At 41.4% G+C, this 25,730-nt stretch overlaps 1 protein-coding gene and 1 long non-coding RNA gene across 5 annotated transcripts in view; both read right to left on the bottom strand.

Moving 5' to 3' along the window:
- DAB1 (DAB adaptor protein 1) overlaps positions 1-25,730 on the bottom strand; it is a 1,273,242-nt gene that overhangs the window by 950,637 nt on the left and 296,875 nt on the right. The gene's annotated exons all lie outside the window — the stretch shown is intronic.
- Positions 15,223-25,730, bottom strand: part of LOC144577159 (uncharacterized) — a 40,533-nt gene continuing 30,025 nt past the window's right edge. The window contains exon 4 of the long non-coding RNA XR_013520495.1: positions 15,223-25,461. This is a non-coding gene — a long non-coding RNA (uncharacterized LOC144577159). The remainder of the gene's footprint in view (positions 25,462-25,730) is intronic.

Consider the following 25,730-nt stretch of genomic DNA (forward strand, 5'->3'; position numbering starts at 1 on the left):
ATCTTTTAAATTTGTTAGTTTGTTTTATGGACATTTGGTAAATGTTTTATATGAAACTGACAAGAATGTATATTCTGCTGTTGTTAGTTAAAGTAGTCAATGTGTGTCAATTATATTCAGTTGATTGATGGCATTTTTTACTTTAATGATGTTCTTACTAATTTTTTGCCTGCTAGATCTGTTTATTTCTAATAGAAGGGTATTAAAGACACCAATTATAAAAGTGGATTCATGTATTTTTATTTGAAGTTCTATCAATGTTTGTCTTATGTAGTTTGATACTCTATTGTTGAGTGCCTGAACATTAAGGATCATTATGTCTTCTTGGAGAATTTATCTCTTTACTATTATGTAATGACCCACTTTATCCCTGATAACTTTCCTTGCTCTAAAATCTGCTCTGCCCAAAATTAATAGATCAATTTCCACTTTCCTTTGATTAGAGTAAGCATGGTTTGCCTTTCTACATTCATTTACTTTTAATCTATTTGTATCTTTATAGGTAAAATGGATTTCTTATAGACAAAAATATAGCTGAGGATTGAAATTGAGTATTTTCCTTTCCCCAGTTCAGTTAGGCTCTCATAAAACCACGTGTTAGGCTCTGGTTAGGACTTCTGAGGACAGATCTTATTGGGAAGAACAGAATCCCCTGGCATTTTTCAAAATGGCTCCTTTTCTCCTCTCTCTGATAAAAGCACTAGGAGGTTTTCCTCCAACATACACTATTAAAACCAGATAGAGCTATTAGAGGTAAAACCCACAAAAGTGTGTGGAGGCTCCCTTTGAATGGTACCCCGTAGGGTTTATAATTCTCAGAGTTGTCCACACTCAACCTCCAACAATTTATCAATTAAGTCAGGATTTCCTATGCTTGCACTGGTTCCAGTGGAGCTTTCTGCTTCTGTAAGTTGCAATTGTCTGCATTTACCTATCTGTGTTTCCAATTTGGGGGGCAGCAGCCTTACTTCTCTTATGAATGTAAGAAGAGTTGCTGATTTTTTCAGTTTGTTCAGCTTTTTACTTGTTGTTAGGATGAATTGGCATCTTCTAAGCTTCTCACATACCAGTAAAAACACAGATAGGTTTTACCTTTTCTAGAACTTCATATAAATGGAATAATTTTGTATATACTCTTCTGTGTAATGCTTCCTTCACTCCACATATTTTTTGAGATTTATCCATATATTGCACACATCAATGATTTATTCCTTTGTAATATTGATAACTATTCATTTATATAAATATACCCTAGTTTGCTTACCCTCTTACTAATGAACACATTATCTGTTTCTAGCTTTTGCTAGAATGAACATGTCTGCTATATTCTTGTAAAAGTCTTTTACAGACATGTTTTCCTTTTCTTTGGTAAATGGCAAGTTGCAGAACTGCTGGGTCATTGGGTAGGTAAAGGCTCAGTTTTATAAGAAACTAACAGGTTTTTTTTCAAAGAAGTTGTACCATTTTATACACCATCTACGAAGTATGAGAGTAACAGTCCCTATCCTTGAACATATTTGATGTTGTCAGTCTTTTTCATTCTAGCCATTTTGGCGGGTGGGTAGTGGTAGCTCATTGTGAGAAAATGGATTTTGAAAAGACTTAAAGTTATCTGAAAATAATTTAAGTGGAACATCTATGAGCCATAGATTTTTTTCAGGGAGTTATATTTCTAAGTTGTATTATTTTTAGAGGTGTGCTAAATGAGACAGGAGAAAGAGAAAGAAAAGTTGTGTCCTGCCGATGTCGATAGCACTAAGGTAATAATAAGCACTGCTGTTATAGTATGCTTATGTGACAAGGATTCTTTCAAACCCTTTACGTGTATTAACCCCAGGAACTAGCATGTATTTGATAATCACTATGTGCTAAATACCTAGCATTCAACTTGCTCTATTATAGTTTAATATTCTCTAAAACTCTGTTGACTCAGTATTGAGGAAATTTTTCATAGATAAAACATCTGACTTGCCCAAGACCAGGATCTGATGAAGCCGGGATCTGAACCCAAGTCACTCTACCTCTGAGGCTCATAGTCTGAAGCTGTGCCACAGCACTTCCTCAGCGTGCAGCAGGGTCACACTGCCATGGGAGACATTGTGCCATGGATCTTTCTCTCTGCATTTGCCTCAAATTTGGAAGACTCTCTAAAGTTTGCTTCTGAGGGAACTATAAGGCAGAGGTACGATTTCTGCTGGCTCAGCATTCTGCCAAGGAGAAGAAACAAAATTTCTGTGACCTGGGAAGCAATGAGTCTGTCTCCCCTAAGGTAAGTCATTTCTGGCTGTTTCAATTTCATTCACTTAGCAACTTCTAAGACTCAATCTCTTGTTCCTTCTCTGGAAGTTAAACTCAAAGCCTAATGGAGATATACATCTCCTGCCACCAGTTTAAGCCCTGATGCTGACTAACACCTGCCAGAGGATAATTAGCAAGGCAACCTGGCACGTGTAACCTGCAGCTCGTCTTGCCATGAGAAGAAGGAGGGTTTAGTAGTTAGGGGCATCTGCTCTAAAAGTGGATGGACTGAATTTGACGCTTGGATCTATCACTTTCCAGCTTTGTAGCCTCTGTTAAGTTGTTTGATCCCAGTAAACCCCTCTTTCTGCATCTGTAAAATGGGGATAATAGTCTTAACAGATACCTCCTGGAGATTTTGTGAGAATTAATTGAGGTAACAACCATAAAATATTTATCACAGTTCATAACCTGGTGTTCAATAAATGTCAAGTAGTATTATGGTAATTGCTCAATGGTGTCTGTCTTTATTTGAGATTATCAAATGAAAACGATGTTACTGCTGGGTAGTAAATGTCTGCAGGTCAGTGTTAGGAGAAGGAGAAAAGAGGAAATACCATTCATTCAATGCCAACCTAATTCTGGATTCACCACATTAATATTTATGATGATTCTGGGAGAAGGCAGTAGGATTCCCATTTTACAGATGAGGAAAGCAAATTACAAAGTGGTTTAGTAACATTACTAAGGTCAGTTGAGGGATCAGAGCCAGGAATCACCATCAGGAAAAAACAAAAAAAGAGTGCATAAAAAGCTGCCCTAGATATCCTAGAGAGATTTTTCTTGGAAACTCCCTGCTGGATGAGGCTGTCCATGGCTGCAGGAAGTGCTGGGAACAACTCTGCTTGAGTAGGCAAGCGGAGGAGGAAACTTAAAGCAGATCTTAATTTTTGCAATGGCCTAATGTTAAAGAAAGACATAGAAAAGCATGGGCTCAGTTGTCAGATGACCTGCTTTTCATCACAGGCTTCATATCTTCCCTGAATAGTGACATTAGGACGGTCACTTAATCATCCTGAACCTTGGTTTTCTCACCTAGAAAATAGGCACATTGTTGGGATCACAAAGGCAGCTGCTCTGTGAAATATAAAGCCCTACAGGCAGGTTATTCCAAGGAAAACAGGAGTCCTTAAATAAATAATCAGCCTTGAGAATGGAAGACTCACACAGCCGTAACTCACATGTTTGCTAATTGATTTTCCTTCTGTGATCCTCGGCTGAAGCCCAGGCCTCAGCCACATTTAACTCAGGCTATTTTCTGAATTGATCCATTCATCTGCCTCTCTCAGTCCAAGACACCATCAGTTCTTGTGTGATGGTTGCAAACTGTCTTCCTGGTCCTCTTCTGTCTCTTCATTGCACTGCAATCCATGTTACCTTTTTTTTTTTTGAGACAGCGTCTCGCTCTATCACCCAGGCTGGAGTGCAGTGGTGCAATCTCAGCTCATTGCAACCTCCGCCTCCTGGGTTCAAGCAACTTCAGCCTCCCAAGCAGCTGGGATTACAGGTGGCCACCAACACACCCAGCTTTTCTTTTTTTGGAATTTTTAGTAGAGATGGGGTTTTGCCATGTTGGCCTGGCTGGTCTTGACCTCCTGACCTCAGGTGATCCACCCACCTCAACCTCCCAAAGTACTGGGATCATGTTACTTTTTAAAATAGAAATAAATACTTCGATCATGTCACCCCCAACTACTCAGACCCATTAGCAGTTTCCAATTACTCTTACAATTAAATGCAAACTTTCTGGGAGAGTCTAAAACACCATCACATTGGCTGAGCCATCCAGTCTCTTCGGACACTCTTCATTCTGCTACCAGGTGTCTTTGCTCTAGCCACACTGGCCTCCCTTCTCTTCTGTGACACAGCCAGGCTTGTTCTCACCTCAGGGCCTTTGTACCAACTCTTCCCTTTGTCTGTGATGCCCTCCCCCTAAGTTTTCACATGGCGGCCCATACCTGTTTTTTGTCTTGGCCCAAATTACTTCTTGTATTGCTAATTAGCTCCCTTCCTGCACCAGTTGCTCTTTACGCTATCACCCTTTTTAAATATTTTCATGGTCACTATTGGATATTTGGGCAGTGGGGGTTGTCTTTATTTTTCTAACTGCTGGTTGCTTATCTGCCTGATTATAGCATAAGCTCTAGGAGAGTAGAGGCCTTGCCTTGTTTATCTCTGTATTCCTGTGCTTTAAATTGGGTCTGGCGCATACTTGGTGTTTGATAAATATTTGTAAAAGGCACAAATAAATATTACTGATCTTGGGACTATGTGATAAAGTCTGTGGGGTGTAGCCATGGAGGGAAAGAGCCCAACATTACTACTCCTAAATGTTTGCTGGGTGAAGAGCAGTGGGAGTAGCCTGAAATTGATCTGATCAGTTTCAATTTCCCTGCCCAAACAGTCCAGCCTAGAATCTCTTACCTGGCATTCCACATTTTGTACCAGACAATGATAAGCAAAACTATGCTCATGAGAGAAGGCAAAGCTGAGCTAGAGTTGCATTTCTGTAACAGGCCATGGGAGTCTAGAGCAACTATGGTGGTCCCTGGGAACCCAGGTACCAAGGGAGATGAGTGAGGACACCAATAGGCCGGGAGCAAGAGAAAATGGAGGGAGGGAGTCGGAAAGTGGTCTGGAGACAGTCTAGGAACAGAGTCAGTACTAAGAGACAAAGTTTTTATAAAGCCCCTGACCACTTAAAGTGCTCCAGGTAAAATAGCATCCCCAGCTGAAAAAAGTAACAGCTTCAAAATCTGTTGCTGCACTTGCAAAATACCCAAGCTAGGTCAGCAGGCTGAACAACTCAGATATTCCTTTTTGCTCCTCACTTGCCCTTTCTTACTAGTCTCTTGAGGAGCTGATGTCATGGAGCAGGTCCTGCCATTCCCCTGCCTGATGTGCTGTTTCAGGCGGAGGAGGACACTAGGGCCCTAGCTGCTGGCATGCCTCTTGGCCAGCTCATTCAGTATCCTTGGAACCTGTGCATGAAGTTGCCTTTAGTAAGGGACAGGCTCTTGTTCAGATGGCCCAACAGGGAGGCCTGCTGACTGAGCCACGTTCAGAGACCATTCTGGTCTCTGCCTATGACTTGCGCTAAGCAGGAATAATCACATCTTCCTGTCGTGGGAATTCCTTTTCACATGATACTCTGGATTTAGAGTTAGAGACATCTGGGGACTGGCCCTTGCTAGGTGTGTAACTCTGGGCAAGGCACGGGGCCTCTATGAACTTTAGCAGCTTCTTCTGTACAATAGGGATACTGGTACTTGGATCAATACTCAGTACAGGGTTTTAAAATAATGTGAAATGCAGTTACAACCAGGACTGATTTCTAGGCAGTGTGTTGGTAGAATCACATTATTCCCTGTTACACGGTTTGGCTGTGTCACTACCCAAATCTAATCTTGAATGGCAATCCCCACGATCCCCATGTATCTAGGGAGACCTGATGGGAGCTGATTGGATCATGGGGGCAGTTTCTTCCATGCTGTTCTCATGATAGTGAGTGAGTTCTCATGAAATCTGATGGTTTTATAAGGGGTTCTTACCCCTTCACTTGTTCGCTCTCTCTCACCTGCTGCCATGTAAGATGCGCCTTTGCTTCTGTCTCACCTTCTGCCCTGATTGTAAGTTTCCTAAGGCTCCCCAACCATGCAGAACTGTGAGTCAATAAACCTCTTTTCTTTTTTAGTTACCCAGTCTCAGGTGTGTCTTCATAGCAGTATGAAAACAGACTAATACACCCTACAGTACTGAAATATTTTCATCCTGTTGGTCAATACCCACTTAACCCCTACCCTAGCCCCCAGAGGTACCCTACAGCCACTGTCCTTCCCTCAGAACCACTTTGCCTTTAGCAACCAAAGGGCTGCCATCTGCCTCTTCGGGGGACCCCAGGACTCTCCTCTTGCACCAGCAGGTTCCCTTCTGCTTGCTCAACACCAAGCCAAACAAGTTGTTTTAAATATATTCAATGTCCCCTGGTTAGTCGTTACTTTCCAATGTTATTCAAACAAATTTCTAATAAAGTGAATGTCTTAGTTTGGACTGCTATAGCAGAACATCATAGACAGGGTAGCTTTTGAGTAACAAACATTTATTTTTCACAGTTCTGGAGGCTGAAAGTCTGAGCCAGCATGGCCAGGTTCTTGGTGAGGGACCTCTATCTGGTTCACAGATGACCTTCTTCCCTCATATTCTCTCATGGTGGGGGGCAGCGGGGGATGTGCTCTGGTGTCTCCATCCCCTTATGAGGGCACTAATCCCATTTGTGCAGGCTCCACCCTCATGACCCAATTATGTCCCAAAAGTCCCACCTCCAAGTATCATCACCTGGAGATATAGGCTTCAATATAGCAATGTGGGTTGGGGAGACAAACATTCATTCTTTACCAGTGAATGTCTCATAAGAACTCTCTGAGATGAGCTAGATGTATATTTAGGTTTACTCAGCTTATCTCAACCACCATGCTCTCTCTCATCTTCAAACCTTTTAGATGCTGTTCATTGTTTCAGAAATAAATTTCCTTTCTATTTCATGTGTCCTCTGTTCTTGCTTCCATCTAACCAACTCTTCCCTGTCCTTAAGGTCTCAGCCTGGAGGTAACTTCTTCCAGGAAATCTCAACACCCCAAGTTGGGGGAGGCAGACTTCATGGCCTAGCCCAAACCCAGACTAATCTTGTCACTAGGCTGCAAGCTTCTTGAGGATGGTGAGCAAATATGTATGATTTGATGTACATTTTCCACAAAGCAATTTTATCCCCTTTTACAGAGGTATAAAGTAAGACCACATGTAGCCAAGGAACACACACCAGCATGTATTCAGTAAAGAATGAGACCAGCTTTCTCACTGAAGTTTCAGCTGGGGCCAAGCCCGTATTCTTGCCATTGCTCTGTCTCACACATCTGCAACTGCATCTAAAGAGAACATTAAGGCCTAAATAAATGCTGCATGAACAAGCAGCTTCCCAAAAATTTTAAAGAAATTTTGTCTACCTGGTGTGACTCTAACACAGCACTATAAAGGGTGGGAATATAACTGCTATTTTTACAGAAGGCCAGACCTACGGAAGTAATCATGAGCACAAATATTGAAATGAACAGAAGGAAGTGAACTCCAGGAAAGGCTAAATGTGTACCCTTCTCTGATTCTACACCTGGAGGTTCTCTTGCATAAAGTTTAGATATTTTGGGTTTGGTTTCAGTGAGGGACACAGGTCCTCCCAAGCCCAGGACAACACATTTCAGGGGTGAGGGCCATGATGCCTGCTGTATATTGACAATAAATAATGTATTGGAGTCACTGTTTCAAAAGGAAAGCAAATTAGAAATTTCAAGGAAGATACAGTTTTTGCTGATATTTGATGCATCCAAATTGTGAGCAAACCACCTCCCTGAGAACAAACTTAGAACTTCCAATGTCTGCACCTTACCTTCTCACTTTATAAAAGGCAGTTACAGAGGTTCAGAGAAGTTAAGTGCTTTGTCCACAGCCACACAGCCAGTGAAGAGCAGACCAGAGGATAAGATCATTTCCAGTCTTCTAGCCTAATGAATCTCAAATTTAATGTGCAAAAGAATGAGCTGGGGAATCTTGTGAATAGGCAGAATTCTGGTTCTGAGAGTCTGGGGCAGAGCCTGAGATTCTGCCTTTCCAAAAAACTCCCAGGTAATATCAGTGCCACTGCTCCAGGGACACCATTTGAGTAGCAAAGACCTATCACCAGCAATGCTTTTCCCCACACTAGGCACCTCTACTGTTAAAACCAGAGGTGACTGAAGAATCAAAGGATGGAAACCCTGCAATGCCCAGCTCAAGAAGCCCTTGGCAAAGTGTGCGAGGCTCCCTAGAAACAGATGCTTACCAAGCTTCCAGTAAATAAATGGTAGCTTTTCATTTCTCCAGTGTTATGTTTAGGCACTGTGGAATCCCTACGTGATCGGGAGAAAAAAGCCCTAGCAGAGATACCTAATACATGCTTATGATCCATCCACTTACTGGCTATAAGGTTTGAGAGCAACGTAGGGAGCATCTGATCATAGTGAATGAAGGAAAATGCAGTTTGTGGTTTAGCATTGCAATGAATATCCATGAGGTGGAGAAATCTCCTCCTTTAGGACTCTTAGGCATGATATAGGACAGTGTCCCCTCAACACCTCAGGATTATCAAGTGGCTATAATGAAAATATACTGCAGGATTCCCAAGTTGTGGACTCGAGTGCAGATTTGGGTCTCACAGCCATAACACATTAATAATAGTGCCAGGCACTGGAGATGGTCCACAGTTTATAAGGTGCTTTGGTATTTATCATTTCATCTGCACAGTAGTGGCCCAGCAGGATTGAGACACACATAATTGACTTTAGGTTCTAGCATCTCACTTTTTGGTAGAAAATATTTTATCACTTCTTTGGACTTCTGTTTTCTGTCTGTTAAAAAGGCATATTAAAAACAATCCTATCTTCAACAGCTGTTATAAGGGTTAAATGAGATTATGACTATGAAACATAGCAGAAATTATAAAAAGCAAAACATTTACTATTGTTGTCATTGTTTTTATCTGTTTTAAGAAATCCAGTTTGGAAAACTGAATAATGATCTCAGTGATGCAATAACTCTTTAGGTTCCTTTGAGCGAGTTATTTAATAACTTAGAACCTCAGACCTCAGTTTTTCATCTGTAAAATGGAATAGATCAAGCGCTTCAATATTTTTTCTGTATTTTCTCAGTAGACGGTGCAAGAAAGTAGACCAGATGTTAACCAAAAGCTTAATACATGGCGAGTAATGGAGAAATTGCCTGGCTCCCACAATGCTCTGAGCCAGCTTTGATCTAAGTGAGGAGTGGACCCATGTTCCTGTCAAGGCACAATCTTACATCACTGCTCACAGGCTTTGCTGTAGGCTGACTTAGCATCCAGCCCAGGCACACTGTAGTCTATCAGTTGGTCAGTCAACAAACACTGAGTAGCTGCAGTGCATCAGCTCCTATGCTAACCTCTCAGGAGGATATTCAAAAAGAAGTAAGATCCAAACCCGTGAGAAGCTCTTGATCTACAGAGGAGATAAAGCAGTTGTATTTGAAACCACAATTAACTATATGATAGCATTCAGTCTTTGGGTAGAATTAAAACTAATTTATAAATGTAAATGTTGGTAAGTATGTGAGACAGGCAGTGTTAATCAGATCCTACATTCCTTTTTCTCTTCTTGTATTTATGAATCTGACCTCCCAAGGTTTCAGCTGGGCATGTGGCCACTCAACAGAGTGGAGTGAGCATCTTTCAGGTCTCACTCTTTTTAAAAAGCTGCTTGCTGTCTACTTTCTCTTTCCATCTTTCCAATGAACTACAAAGTGAATGTGGTAGTGATGAGACAATTTGGCCATTCAGAAGAGAACACTACCCTACAGAAACAGCAGAGCAACAAGAGAGAAGGAACAAAGGCCCTGGATGGCATAGAACAGAGCAACCTACCTGTCTTGAACTGCCTGCCGGTCCACTCTGGTTAGGAGACAGTGAAATGTCTGCCCTGCTGAGTCATTGTGTTTTGGGCTTAGTGGTACACTAACGCGATTTGTTAGGTGTTATATTAAGCTATAAACAACTTGCAGTTATGGCCTATTCATTCATTCATTCATTCATTATTTACTCATCAATACTTACAAAGTGTCTGGTACCATGCATGGCACTTTAGCATGTATTATCACAATTAACTTTGTAACAATGCTAAGCTAAAGATTACTACCATTCTTATTATACAGAAAAGGAGATAATAATTCAGAAGTATATGTAACTTGTTGGAGGTCATCCAGCTTATAAAAGAATCATTAGGGATCAGCATGAAAACCTGCTGCCTTGCCTGCCTATTACGCTCTTTCTGTCTGCATAGGACTAAGTAAGAGCTGGAAATATTCAATTATAAGACATTGTCTTCAGCATGAGAATTAATACTTGATTAAGAATCAAGAAACAATAAATGTATAATGCAAGAATAAACCCAATTGTACACTCAATTATGTGGTAAAAAAAATCAACACAGGCTGTTATTAATTGAGCAGTTACAGCTGAGCCATTCATAGTAGGCTGATGTGTGTTGCATGGCAAAGGGTTCCTGAGGCCCAATTGGATGTGGCCCCTGTTCCACTGGAAGAGAGGCGTAGACTCCACCCCGGCCTCCCATTGGCCTTGTTCTCTGTATAAGACAGCATGATAAATTGGCTCTCATCATTCCACATGCCTGTGTTTCTTATGTATATATGAGTACAGCATATAGGAATAATAGTCATTTACCATCAGGAATATTCACCAGAGGAAAAGCACATAATTTATAGGCAATGACTCTAAGAACCCTCCCCATCATCCAGAATGGCCATAAATTCAGAATGAGATACACAGATAACAATTCTTAAGACATGAGAAAGCCAAGAGCAGTTTTATGTTATGTAATTACCTAAATCACCCTCTACCATACTCATATCCAAGATTTACGGTAACAAGAAAGCCATGCTGAGACCTGGGGCATTCTCTCCTGATTTATGAGGAGATGCACAGAATGGGAGAAAGGGCCAGGGAGAGTTCTGCTATGGAAAGAATAAGGCCTTAAGGACCCAGCCTACTCCTGCCTGGGAAGAGGGAAGAGAGAGACAGGAGTCATATTTGACCCTGTTGCCCACAACTCTATGTTAAGAATTAGAAAGTAGTTCTCTCCAAAACACAAATTAACTATGTCAGACAAATGCTGTCCACCATCACATGGTTTCTATTGATTCAGATTAAAGCTCATATTGAAGCCCGGGCACTCAAAGTTCTTCATAATCCCTTCCCACTGACTCCACCAGTCTCATCACATCCCACAGCCACCCCACATACTCAACACACTGGCTTTAGCTTTCTACAAACCAAGAGCATGTCCTGCTTGGTGGCCTGGTACCCTCTTTCTTGAGGCTGGAATCCCCTATTCCACCTTCCTCGCTTCCCATCCTTTTTGTTTTCTAAGCATTCTTCAAAGTTGAGCCCAACATTAGCTCCTCAAGCAAGTCTTCTGGAACTGGCTTGCTCTTCAGCACTTACTTAGTCCACCCCATGTTACTGCGCTATCCACATGCTGAGCTTTCTTCACATGCATATGTCCCACAAGATACTATAGACATCTTAAGGGCAGAGATTTCTGTCACATATGTGCTTAATACCTGATGAATTCATAAGTCCAAAACCTGCTTTTTGGGATTTCTTAAGTAAAGATATTTGAAAGATACTACTTATCATTGGCTCCAGTCTTTAGAATGCAGGGGACCTCCAAAAACAAAAAGTTCCATGGTTCCCAGCCTTGGTCAGAGTTAAGACAATCAAGCTGATTTGTAAGTGTCTAATATTGCCTCCTCGTGTTAGTGGAAACAGCTCTTTCACATGCACACATACATGAGCCCAGCAAGCTGCTCCAAGAAGTGCCATCTCATCTTTCTCTCTGAGTCTGGTCCACTCCTTGGTTTTTAGGCATTTCGTTCATGTGATCATGCCACCTCACACAAGAAGCAGAGCAAGCAGATGTACATATAAGCACACACCTTTTTTCTCTACCGTGGTCACCACCACCTTGACACTCCCCTGGCGACATGGTGAAGCCTGAAAGCTGAAAGAGGTCTTATAGGTACTTGCTCCAATACAGTATGCCCTGTAAGTAATCTTTTAGAATCTTCTTGAATGTGTTGGTTCCTCCCAGTCACCATTCTGACAACTCTGGAAAGTTAGTTATTGAACGAAACTGATAACCTTTGCCTGCAACATCTCTTCTCTAGCCCAAATGCTTCCATGCAGGGCCACAGAACTTTCCAATCATGCTCTCTCTGAATACTGTCTGCTTATTATTATTATCATCATCATCATTATTAGAGTCAAGGTCTCTGTTGCCCAAGCTGGAGTGTAGTGGTTTGATCATAGCTCACTGTGGCCTGAAACTCAGGGGCTCAAGCCATCCTCCTACCTCAGCCTCTCAAGTAGCTGAGACTACAGGCATACCAGCACCACACTTGCTAATTACTATTGTTATTTTCAGAGGTGGTTCTCACTATGTCACCTAGGGGGTCTCAAACTCATGGCTTCAAGCAATCCTCCCATCTTGGCCTCCCAAAGTGCTGAAATTGAAGGCATGAGGCACCACACTCGGCATGTTTTATTTTTGATAGCTGTTCTACTGAATCAGAGATTGATAAGCTTTCACTCTCAGAATTCTCCTCTAAAACCTCTCTCTCAATGATTCGCATCTTGGAGAAACTAATGAAATCTTTCCTGAAGAAGGCATATACATACCTGCATATATGCTAACTTCTGCATTCTATTTTAAGGGAGTTGTGGAATTTCCAAAGCCTCCCTATCAATCCCAGAATAGAAACTTATTCGGAACCATGATTTCCTTAAAGTTAGGGATCTCAGTTGGATCATAATGACTTTACTTAAAGGCCCAGCACATGGTTGACACTCAATAACTGATGATAAGATAAATGTTAGATAAATGAAACCTGGTTAGTGAGCACCACACGCTGCCAAGTACTGGACTACATTCCTTCGAGTATATCTAATCCACACAACAGGTCTGTAAACCACAGGCTGCTACTCCATTTCACAGGTGAAGAAACTGAGTCCCGGAGATAGCAAAGCCAGTAAGTGACAGATACAGAACTGGGACCCAGATCATCAGGGTTCCACCAAACCATGCTGCCTCCCAAACCAGCCTCCACCATTTTCCATCTCCCAGCTTGGAGAGTCCCTACACTTTCTCTTTCTTGAGACATTCAGTATTCAAAGAAGTCACAGATGGCTTTATCAGAACAGAACTGTATTTCCCCTTGAGTCTGCAGGGCAAGATGCACTCAGAGTGGGGCAGACACCTGTATGTGGAGCCCTCTCTCTCTTTAGCAACGAGCTAAAGTATTAACATCTTGAATCTGATAGCAAGTCATGGTGCCCAAACCCCTGACTGCTTGCTAATCCACAAATTCTAAGACTGTGCTGCCATTTCTATTTCATTTGCCTCCAAATACACTGTCTCCACCTTCTCTAACAGGATCTGTGTGTTAGGGAGGTGACATAGGGTTACATCAACAAGCTCTTTGCCTTTGGGCATTCCATCGGATTCAAATAATGGGAGCCACCAGCAAGAGACAGAGGATCAGAAAGGGGGGATGAGGTCTGATACATATATTCCCTGGGTCTCTATAAGGATTCACTGCAGCTCCTGCAAGGAGGCTCTCTCCACAAAGCCACCTGTCTCAGGATTCTTGTAACTGCCTCTCTTCTTACCGTTTCAGACCTAGGAGGTCTAGCTCAGGAGTCCAGCATTATCTCTTTCTGGTTTCTCTAAATCATGCCCATGCCTTTATAAAGGTCCCTTTAATACACTTTCCTCAAGTTTCTCCATTGGAGTGTGCCATATGCTTCCTGCAGGGACCCATATGATACACATGCCTGGCCGTGTTCAGCATTTACATGCAGAGAAAACAAATCAAGAAGTTCTAAAATACTAGAGCTGGAAAAGATCTTAGTTAGAGTTCATTTTCAAGCCCTTTATTCTATTAATAGTCACAGTTGTAGTGTCATGGCAATGCTGATTACTGAGCACCTTCTATCTGTTGAGTGCTAAGAGTCTTGATTTACACAGATGATCTTGATTCTTTCTAGTTTTCCAAAGTAGACACCATTACCCCTGTTAAAATATGAGGAAACAAGGACATGAAAAATAACCTGCCCAGGACCTCACAGGTAGCAGGGAGTGGAATGAAAATTTGATCCCAGTGTCATCTGGCTGTAAAGCATGTGATCTTCATACTACAATTCTCAGAGATGACAGTCCTGAGACCCAGAGACAATACAGTGTAAAAGGTCCCTAAGGTAAATTGCCACAGAACCAGGAACAGAAATGAGTTCTCCCGACTACCACCCAGCGACCTCTACACTTCAGTTTGTGTACTTCAGAGTGCCTCAACCTCAGTCAGCACTACTGACATTTTTGACCAGAGCATACCTTGTTGCAGGGGCTGTGCGTTACACAACATTTAGCAGATTCCCTGGGTCTACCCACTAAATGCCCAACAGCACTTCCTTCACAAGTCATGACAACCAAAAGTGTTCTTGAACTTGCCAAACGTCCCGTGGAAAGATCTCTCCCACATGAAAAACACTGGTATGGTCCAATTTCATACGTATTTATCTGACTGACATATGATGCACCAGGTTTAACAGGAAAAACAAAGATAATGAAATAAGGCCCTCAGTGTGCCTCAGAAGAGGGAGAAATTGACACCCATGGAGAATGGTGGAAGGAATTTGCAAAGTAGAATTTCTGGAGTGGGCAGCTTATTCTTTTTCTTTAAAGAATGTGTAAGGCTGTTAGAGACACACAGAAGGCCTTGAAGGCAGTTCAGACAGTGCGTATGTCCTGAACAGGGGCAGAGATCACAATCTCAAACTAAAATAAACTGTGTCTCCTGAAATGTCCAAGTTTTCTTGCAAAGCATGCAAAATCTTCTGTAGCCTCCTCGCCAGCTTCATCCCTTTCTGTTCTGTGCATTACACTCTAGGTTCAAGAAACAGTATGGTACTTCTTACCTCCAGGCCTGTGCTTATGCTAGCCTCTTGGCCTGGATCTCTCTCTGCTCTACAACCTCTGCCTCTCACCTGCTTCATTAACCTTCCTCAGAGACCAAGCTCAGGCATATCTCTGGAAACCTTTGTTGGGTTAGAAGGCCCCGCTCTTTGTTCTCATAATAATGTTTCACATAAAATTTTTTTCACATAACTACTTCTTCCATAGTAGACTATTAATTTAGCCTGTGAAAACAACAATGTGTTTGTTAAGTGAAAAGAAGACACATTGTATAATTGAATACACGATCACCAATACAATAAAAGACCTAAAGAAAAGAGTGGAAAATGTAAGTCTAAATGTTAACATTGGTTTTCTCAGAGTAGTAAGGTTGCTGATTACTTTTATTTTTGTGTTTGTGATTTTCTAAACTTTAAAAAATGTCTATATATATCTGCATGTTGCTGGTCTAATCATAAAAATGCAAGTATTAGAAATGGCTCTTGTGGGCATTTGCTGTTTTTACCATGGACGTCTATTAATTTGTGTGGCATCAATATCCTGATTTGGCTCTGAAGTAGCCACCGCTGCCCCTCATCTCAACCAATGTGCTTTGAGTCTAGTCAATTCTAGCCCAGGCCACAGGAGTCCAGCATAAGACCTAGACTAAGTCAATTAATGTGCACCTTGGCATTGATTCAGGCCCCCAGGTCCAGGCCAATCAGGGCTGATGAGATTCAGTTCTGAATCTTCCTCTTGAGCTATTGGGAAAATAGATGTTCTCTCTTGTGCTCACCTGGGTATTAGAACAATGCGAGTCTAAAGTTACTGGGGAAGCCACCACTACTCAGATTGAAGAAGCTGTTAGCCTAGAGGAAGCCAAGCCAAGAAATAGAGCTGTGGGTCTTTGTTTGGATCTTGAATCAAGCTAGGCCTAAAGCCTAATCTACCTCCTTGGATACTATTTTTCCTCCATTATCTGTTTGAATATGATATATGTAATATTTAATACCTACAAAGGATTAATATTAATAGCAATGATACGAATATCCATGTACTCAGCACCAGTCTCCCACTGCACCAACTACATGCTTCTCTCTTAACCTGTGTCCTTGCCTTCTCCTCCAACAGCCATCACCATTCTTAGTGTTATGTTAGGCCAGCAGTCCCCAGCCTTTTTGGTACCAGGGACAGGTTTTATGGAAGACAATGTTTCCATCAGATGGAGGGTAGGGAAATGATTTGGGGATGAAATTGTTCCACCTCAGATTAGGCATTAGATTCTTGTAAGGCATGCACAACCTAGATCCCGCCCATGTGCAGTTCACAATAGGGTTCATGTGCCTATGAGAATCTAATGCCAAGCTCATCTGACAGGAGATGGAGTTCAGACAGTAAGGCAGTAAGGAGATGCCTCTCATCTCCTGCTGGGCAACCCAGTTCATAAAAGGCCACGAACCAGTACTGGTCCATGGCCTGGGGAATGGAGATCCCTGTGTTAAGCAACTTTCTATCTATCATCTATCTATCTATCTATCCATCCATCCATCCATCCATCCATCCCCACACACACACATATATGCACATATTCCTAAACACTACATTACTTAGATTTGCTTGCTTTTACACTTTATGAAAATGGAATCCTACTGTATGTGGTCTTCTGAGATTTGCTTTTCCCATCCAACATTATTTTTCCAAGATTCACCTATATTTTTGCAGGTATCCATAATTCATTTATTTTCAGTAGCCTAATAATTTTCATCTATATTTATAAAAATTTTAATAGGAGCTGCAAAAGTTCCAGTATTCTCCAAGAGGAAATAAAAAATAAACTAGTGTTTGCAAACTGCTTGCTAAGTTTCAGGCACTGGCGTTGTCCCTTTTAAAGTGTACTGTCCCTTGAACCCTCAGAAAAGTCCTAGGAAACGTGTATAGATCTCTCCATTTCACAGATGAGGTTATAGACTATCATGTTGTCCTAAGGCTGTTGAGCTAGTTGAGATGAAATGCCACTCTGCTCTGTTCAACCTCTTCTTTGCAAGATGGCTTATCTCATGCCCTTAAGGATAATCTTATCCTAATATTTCAATAAGAAAAGCAAATTAAAGCATCCCCATTCAGTGCTTAAGAGAGAAGGCTCTGGGACCAGACTGGGCTCAAAGCCTGGTTCTGCAAATTTTTAGCTGGATTTAATATCTAAGTTTCTTCATCTGTAAAATATTGATAATAATAATATCTACCTCCTTGAAAGGTTAGGAGGATGAAGTAAGTTACCATATCAAAGAACATAAAACAGTACCTGACATATAGCAAATCCTAAATATTAGCTATTTTTCCTATGTTCACCCACTAGCTTTCCTTCCTAGACCATCGCACACCTTACATTTCATCATTTCTCATCTTTGATCACTACCACTGCTTTCTACCAGGTTTTCCTCATTTCTCCATGTCTTCCTAACATTGTCCAGGGGGGATATTTCTAAAACATAAATGGGATCACTTCGTTCTCCTGTTTAAAACCCTTATTCCTTTCTATCATCCATCAAATAGAGTCTTGAAATTGACATGATAAATTCATACTGCAAAGTTCTTTATCTGCTTATGATTCCCAAAACATATGCTGTGTTTCGTGCCTCCTTGTCTCTGCATATTCTATTCCCTCTTCCTGGAATACACCTTCTGTCATCTGATTATCTTCTATGCTTTCAAACTGAGCTCAGACATTATGTCTCCTCTTCAATTCAGAATCAAATCCTCTCTTTTATGAAATCAATAGCAGTTTACCTGTTAGACAAATCTGATGGCACTGCTGTTATTTGTTTCTCCTGTTTCGTTCTGCCCTGTGGACTCATATCCCTGAGGACAAGTCCTTTGTTTACTTTGCATCAATCCCTAGTTTGGAAACAGGCACCTTGTGGTACTCAAGAATGTTCACTATACTGAATGCAGAATAAGTTTTCAGCTATGCCAGGTTAAGGAACTAACAAATAGGGAGGCTTGGAAGTATGCTACTCTGATCAGGAGAGTGATTGCAATTCCCCTGCAGACTGGGGAGCTGCCATTTTAACACATAATTTATTAGACCCTGGCACAACTTCATTTTTATAGGCAGAGCATCTATTTTAATGGTTACATATATAACCACAGTTTTCAATCTGCTCCTTTTCCCCAAGAGAAAATCATGGATGAGATCACGGAAGGATGGAAATCAGGGGATGGTGGAGGTAGTCCTTTCTATTACTTTCTTGAAACACATCAGGGGAGAAGACACTGATTCACCGAAAAAAAAACATATACTCCCTGGAAACTTAAATTAGCCCCATGGATAATATTGTTAGATACTATTTTTCCTTGCCTGTCTTACTCAAATTACCAGTTTGACTAATGTAAAAACACTGACTTACATAGTTGTTTCAGTTCTGTGAAGCTTCCCTTTTGCAAAGCTCTTTACCGAAAACTTTCAATGTGTTGAAATAAGTGACAAACCTTGGAGCCAGTTTCATGTTTAAATTCTGAATGCGGCACTTCCCAGCTGCAGAGCCTTGGGAAAGTGACATCACAGAGTTCCTTAGTTTCCTCATCAGGCAAATGGATAACAGTACCTAATTTCTAGAGCAATTACAATCATAGAATGAATGATGCTCATAACAGTACACCACCTGGTGTTTAGTAGGTGCCCAGTGAATGTAAGCTCATGGTATCATGCCTTCTTTTTGCTGGACTGTGGACAAGGCAAAGGTGACGGGGAGCATTTGAATCAACTCCATATATTCCTTGGGGAGTTCTATATACTACAGGTATAACATTAAACCCAGTTCTCTTAGAATACTGAGAACCATCTTAAGGATGATTCTTTGGGAAAACTTAAAGGAACGAGCAGCTTTACACTGGTATTTGAAAGATGATGAGCTCTGGTTTCAGAAGACAAAAAGAGACCATTCTGCTTATACAATGCATCCTGGGTGGATTAACTGGTTCTCAATATCCATTCACTCTTTCTTCCTTTTATTAATGCACCTCCTCCTACATCTCCCTCCCTCCGTTTAGCTCAGATATGACTAGACTACCTGCTATTTCTTGGCCTTTCATTTTTTTTTTCCTCCAGGAACGACCACATGAATAAGTTCTGAACAATAGGATGGGTTCCTGGGTGACTATATTCCCATCAGACAGCTCAATAGCGCCACTCCTCCTTCCTGATAAGCCACTGCTGTTTGATCTCTATTATTAAAGCCAAACCAGTATCTTCACTAACCACACCCAGAGGATCTAGGTGCAGGTGAAAACAAGCCTAACACATCTGGGGACAGAAAAGAACTGGGTCTGAGTGGAAATGAGGGAATGTATTTGAGAGTAATAGGTAAAGGCAAAGAGAAGACAGCCTTACTTCTAGATTCTTGATGGGAGGAACACTAGGGATTCTGAGAAGAGAGCAAAGCAAAATAAAGCCTTCCTACCCACACGCCACCAAAAAAGAATGATGGAATAAAATGAAACATAATCCATGGAAAAATGCCAAGAAGACGTATTCCTCTCATTCCAATTAAACTCAACATCAGCTCAACTCAAAGGAGGAGGGCTCTAAGAACGGGGTCCAGCACCATCCACACTAAGCAGTGGTTCCATTTCTGTTAATTAACCATCTGCACAGATGGTAAGCAAGGCTAAATGGAGGTAGCCCAGTCCATTCTGAAAAGCTCTTTGCAAGTTCTGACTTGCACTGACCATAATCACTTTTCCCTATTGTTCTATTTCCACTTTCCAAGGCCACAAAGAGCAAGTAGAATTCTTCCATAACTCTTGCTTCAAATGGCAGTCACTTCCATGTGTGATGGTGGCTCCCATGGAGTCTCATCTTATGGAGGCAAACAACTCTTTCATTGAGTCCTCATATTTATACATTTCTATTTTTGTCTGGGCAGACAAAATTCCCACCACACTATGCAGCCATGGGCAAACAAGTTTCCTTGTCATCCTAATTCCTTATTGGAAAAATGAAGAGGCTTAACTTTTCTAATTACAGGTCCTCATGTCAAATACTTTGGGGAAACAAATATGTGTACAGGGGCAGATGTTAGACAATAGGGAATGATGATAATTGTGGTGGGCTGGAAAGTGCATACCTGACCTAAAGATGTTCATGTTAAATTCGAGTTTTATTTCTTGCTTGCTTGTGTTTGGTTTTTGGTATTAAGGCTACATCAGCCATGTAAGCCACACCTGAATGACAGATATAGGCAGGTTTATAAATTCTGGTCTGAATGATCCAAAAAACTCCTCTAGCCCTAAAATTCCACTACTCTTCTAAGATGTCCTATTTTACAGAGCAAGCTCCAACTAGGCCTGTCTTTTGTGCCAAAGGGAGCAGATGCCCCTTTGTGCTGGACATCCTCCATTTGCCCTTCCAGATTGCTTTTCCATTCTTCTCCACCTCGCTCTGTGCCCTGGAATCTAACTGTTAAGGACTCCATCAAGCTGAGCTCATTGAATTCTGAGTTCTACTTGGAACTGGCCAATGAGAGTGCCAGCATGAGACAGGCAGGTGAGAGAAGCGAAAGGTTATTGGACCCCTAGCCCCTCCCTATTTATCTGCTGGTTGGCAGTGACTGGGTTTCTGAACTAAGGCCACATCCCCTGTCTGCTGGTCTTACCCTATGGCTACATGTCTCAGCTGTTCAGAAAACCATCTCTCCTTTCCCTTTCAGGCCAAGGTACATAATTGGCTGCCCATTGGTAGGAACACTGGATATTTCACCACCAACTCCCTTTTTGGTTTTTCTTAACCTTTCCCATACCTTCACAAATAGTCCTTCTCTAAAGCCTTTTTAGACCCCCCTTCTGAGTGTACCATCTGTTCCTTGATAGAACCCTAATTCATTATAAATCCTCTTCTCTATATGCTTCCAGTGGATGAGGAGGCTCCATCCTAAAAGGTAGGAGATATTGGTGATAAAAAACAGTTTATAGGATGCAGTATTAACTATATCCCTCTAGTGGCCATCTATTTTTCATTTTTTTCAGCACTTTGCCTTCCAGGAATAGTTAAGGAAAGTTCTCTTCCACTATCCAAAGTATACGGAAGTACCAATCATAGGTGTCATAGAACGGCCATGTGACCCAGGCCAGGTCATAGAATAAGTATGCAATCTAAGCCAGGACAAGTTCACTCAGGAATTTTTAAAATGGAACTAAGAGAAGACAACCCACTCCTTTTGGGTGATGATGCTAGGAGGTGGTAGGTCCAGGAGTTACAATAACCATGCTTCAGCCTCAAGAAGAAAGTGGGGTTATGATGGTAGCCCGGAGAAATAGAACCTTAGGAAAAAGTAGAAACTACATATGGAACAAGGCTGCTTTGTGTCTGAAGACCCAGTGTCCTGCAAGCCCAGCCATACAGCAACTTTCCTGCAGCATGCCTTTGGTTGATTTTTTTGTTTAAATTCCTTTTACTACAGTTTTTCTATTGATGAATGCATCTCTAGCAGAGATAGAGTTTAGGATTAGTCTGACTCCAACTGATCAGATAGTCTCTTAGAGAAGAATTTAGCTCTGTATGATAAAATGGCTGCTGGATACTCACTTTTGTGTAGTGCTCTGTGGTTTATAGGATGCCTTCACACCCATTACCTCATTTTGTCCTTGCAACAGTTCTAGGTGATGAATAGGGCAGGGTGTGTTATCCCCTATTAGCTGCCATGAGTCCTAGGGCTCAGAAAAGCAAAGGATCTAAAAATAAAGCCACTTTCAGCTTTGATCTTTAACTTGGTGTGATCATGCCAAGCCTTCCCCTGAAGAGGCACAGTGGCCCTGTTTGTACAATGTGTTCTTGAATGGATCTTGGCTTATAGCCCCACCTCATGTTGCCACTGCCTTCTCTGTGTCTGAAAATATTCTTCGTGCTCTCTACTTTGAGATATACAGTCTGTTCTATTTGTACCTCCAGCTTGAACTCTGGCACTCAATATTTCTGCTCTTAGCCTCTTTGATATGCCATGTACCTTGAGGCTCATGGCAGGTCTCCTCCCTCCTAATTAAGCCTCTCTTGCTTCACTCGACCATATCATAAACTTCCTGTGAGGAACCCCGTGGCATTGCTCAATATGACCTTGACTCCAGCCCCAGAAGGTTAGGTAGCTGTGGGAAATCTAGGATCCCAGTTAATCTGACTTAGTCCCTTGTCCTTTCCACTGTCAGTCAAGCCCACATCCAAGAGCAGAGAAAGACCCCCATATTCAGAAAACAGTACACTTAGATTTTCCCCTGTAGTAGCGTCTTGAGTGTCTTGTCGATGTGGAATGTCACTTTCTAAGGTTTCATTTTCAGTCACAATGTGCAAGCTTACAAAGAAAAGTATAGAAGTTGGAATAATACAGTATGCTTTTTACAAATAAGACAAAAGACAGAAATAGAGGATACAGCAGCCCAAATTAGCACGAGAACAACTCCCACTGATGAGAAAATTATCTGACTGCAAATTACACACTGCTACTCCATGAGCTCCATTGAGGTTTAAGGTATTGGATAACCAAAATGAAGCAGTAGAAAAAAAATGAGCTAGAAGAACAAATGCACTAAGGTGAAGAGAAAAAAAACATAAATTGATATTTGCTAATTATCCACCATATACCAGCCTATATCAGTCATATTATTCCAATTTTAAAACGCACAAGATTTGGTGGGTAGTAAAATGCCAAGAAGTTAAGGCAGTCGGTCATTGTCTAGGATTATAGGATGGGTCAGTTTGGCCTCAGAAACTCACCTTCCTAGTGAGAGATAGACTTTCTCTTGTTCAGTTGAGCAGTATTGATCAGGAAAAGAATGTGTTATGTCAGAGGAAGGCAATATGTCAGATCTGATTACCACAGATAAAATGTAGTAAGTCAGGGGAACATTTATAGATCATCAGATATATCTGTCAGGGTCCCAGCAAGAAACTGGCAGCACACTCAAGTGAGAACAGCTCAAGGAGAGACTAATTATAAAGGTATAAGCAAGGGAAGGGAATCCTAGGGGATGGAGCAGTAACCCAGAGCTGATAATAGTGGAGATTACCACTCCAGGCTAGATGGGAAGAGGTGGGAGAAAATGCTGAATAAGAGGGAGTCCTGTAGAGCAGCCCCCTTGAAGGGATTAGTGACATCTGAGACAGCCAAACCAAGGTGACCCCACAGGGAGAAATTCAGGGAAAACAAACTACCCTGATCTTACTCTTCTTTCCCACTTCATCTAGAGGCCTTAAAGGTACAGAAGGCCACTTATGTATTTCATACAGGTCAGCCTCCTGGGTCATGCAGAGAAGGGTGGAGGGGAAACCTTATTTAATAAAGACATACAGCACACCAAAACAGGCAGAAAGCAGACACAATCATGAGACTGCTGCCTTTTTACCTTCTTGTAACTGTAAGAATGAGAGAGGCTCATTCCAATGAAGTTTGACCAAAATACAGAAGAAGGTATAATGGTACGTGTAACCACTCTAGATTGGATACTCCTGCAGTTAATGATATTATAATGAAAAAAATCATATGCAAGTGAAGTGGAGTGAATATTTCAACAAAGAGTTAACCAACATGTGGTCTACTTAGGCCCATCTTAGAAAGAGTCTGGGAGATATTGGCGGAGTAGATGTGAAGAGTTAGCTTATTCAAAGAATTATACAAAATTACTCCCTCAGAAAAACCTTGCACCTACCAGAGCTTGTTTCTTTGCAAACTTGGTCATAGTCCATGTAAATAAAACTGAATGTCATCCAATGAATGAGGAAATGAAGGAAACAGACTCAGAGAGGTGGTGAGATGCTAAATCACATAGGTCTTTTGGAAAATGTTGAACAGAAGAGCATGTGATTTGACTTACCTTTTAATAGGCTTATTCAGGAAAATGTGTACAGGGACATGACTGGATGTAAAGGACCAGGTAAGAAACTAATGCAATAATCTAGGCAAAAAGGATGATGTTAACAGTGGAGGTGGTGAGAAGTGGCCACATGCTCAATATTTTTTGTAAGTATTACTATGGAATCAGCTAAATAAGTGGATATTAGGTATGAGAAAAGGAGTCAAAAGAAGCTCCAAGGTTTCAGCCTAAGCAATGGAAGGATAAAGTTGACATGTATTAAGGTTGGGAAGACTGTACGTAAAGCTGTATTTCATTTGGGGTGAAGGGACAAATCAGGAGTTTTGTTTTGAACATGTTGGCTTTGAGATATGTATCAGACATTCAAATGGAAATATTAAAAAGATTATTGGATATATACAGATCTAGAGTTCAGTGCAGAAGTGTCTGCAGGAGATACCAACCTGGATACTAGCACATAGACAGTATTTAAAACTACAAGACAGAATGGAATTAACAAAAAAGTAAGAATAGCAGATCCTGGAGCAGATCAGAGTTTAGAGTTTGGAAAAATGAGGCAGAACCAGTAAAGGAAGACTGAGGACTGGTCAAAAGGTGGAAGGAAAAATTTCTGATGGCCTTGCAACATGGGCAGAAACCAGAGATAAGAAAGCAGGTAAGTCACTGGTTTCTAAGTACAAATAAGAATTAGCACCTTGGAGTTTCATACCTGACAATCCACGAAACAAGACTTACAAGGAATTTGTTTGAAAAATTGTTTATAATCAAAAGTCTTTGACTGTGGGAAGAATTTGAATACAAACTATGAAACTGTTGTTCTGATGATGACTATAAGTTGTTGAAACACTTGTTCCAGTATAATGTGCTTTTTTTGGGGGGGATGGAGTCTAACTTTGTTGCACAGGCTGGAGTCCAGTGGCATGATATCAGCTCACTGCAACCTCTGCCTCCCAAATTCAAGTGATTCTCCTGCCTCGGCCTCCCAGGTAGCTGGGATTACAGGTGTCTATCAACCATACCCAGCTAATTTTTCTGTATCTTTAGTAGAGATGGAGTTTCACCATGTTGGTAGGCTGGTCTTAAACTCCTGACCTCAAGTGATCCACCCACCTTAGCCTCCCAAAGTGCTGGGATTACAGGAGTGAGCCCCCACACCCAGCCTGATATGCTCCTTGAAAATTATTGAACCTAGCTATGATACTCTGGGTAAGTTGGTAGGAAGATCATTAATTAATTCAATCATCCATTCAACAAGTATTGATTGATGATATGCCAGGCACTGATATAAATGCCAAGCACCACGGTGAATAAAACCAAGAGAAATACCTGCCTCCAAGGAACTTTCTTTTAGCAATCGATGAGCAAGAATGGGTAGAAAATGGGTGCAAATCTCAGCCATCTCACCTACCTCTTGTGTAAGTCACCTTAATATCTTCCTCTTCCAGTGCCTCATCTAGAAAAGAGGATTCAGAATAGGCATTAGGTTGTGAAAGCTGCCATAACAAAGTCCCACAAACTGGGCAGCTTAAACAACAGAAATGTCTCACAGTTCTGCAGGTAGAAGTCCACAATCAAGGTTCAGCAGGGTGGTTTCTTCTAAGGGCCATGAGAAGAGTATGTGATCCAGGCCTCTCTCCTTGGCTTGTAGATTGTTGTCCTCTTTCTATGTCTCCTCACATCATCTTCCCTCTATGCTTTTGTCTCTGTGTCCAAGCGCCCCCTTTTTATAAGGGTGCCAGTCTTATTAAATTAGAAACTATTCTAATGACTTCATTTTAATTTGCTTATCTCTGTCAAACTCTATCTCCAAATAAGATCAGGTGAGAAGGATCTTCTGAGGAAGCAGGGGTTAGGATTCTAACATATCTTCTTTTGGGAGGACACAAAGTCAACCATAATAGAATGCCAGTTCGTATGCTAAGTTTTTGGGTGGCTACACAGCTCATGGCAAGTAGCAGGCAGAAAGCCACTGTAGCCAAGTGGTCAGCA

The sequence above is a fragment of the Callithrix jacchus genome, chromosome 7 (genome assembly GCF_049354715.1).
Source record: "Callithrix jacchus isolate 240 chromosome 7, calJac240_pri, whole genome shotgun sequence".
In the NCBI taxonomy this organism is placed as follows: domain Eukaryota; kingdom Metazoa; phylum Chordata; class Mammalia; order Primates; family Cebidae; genus Callithrix; species Callithrix jacchus.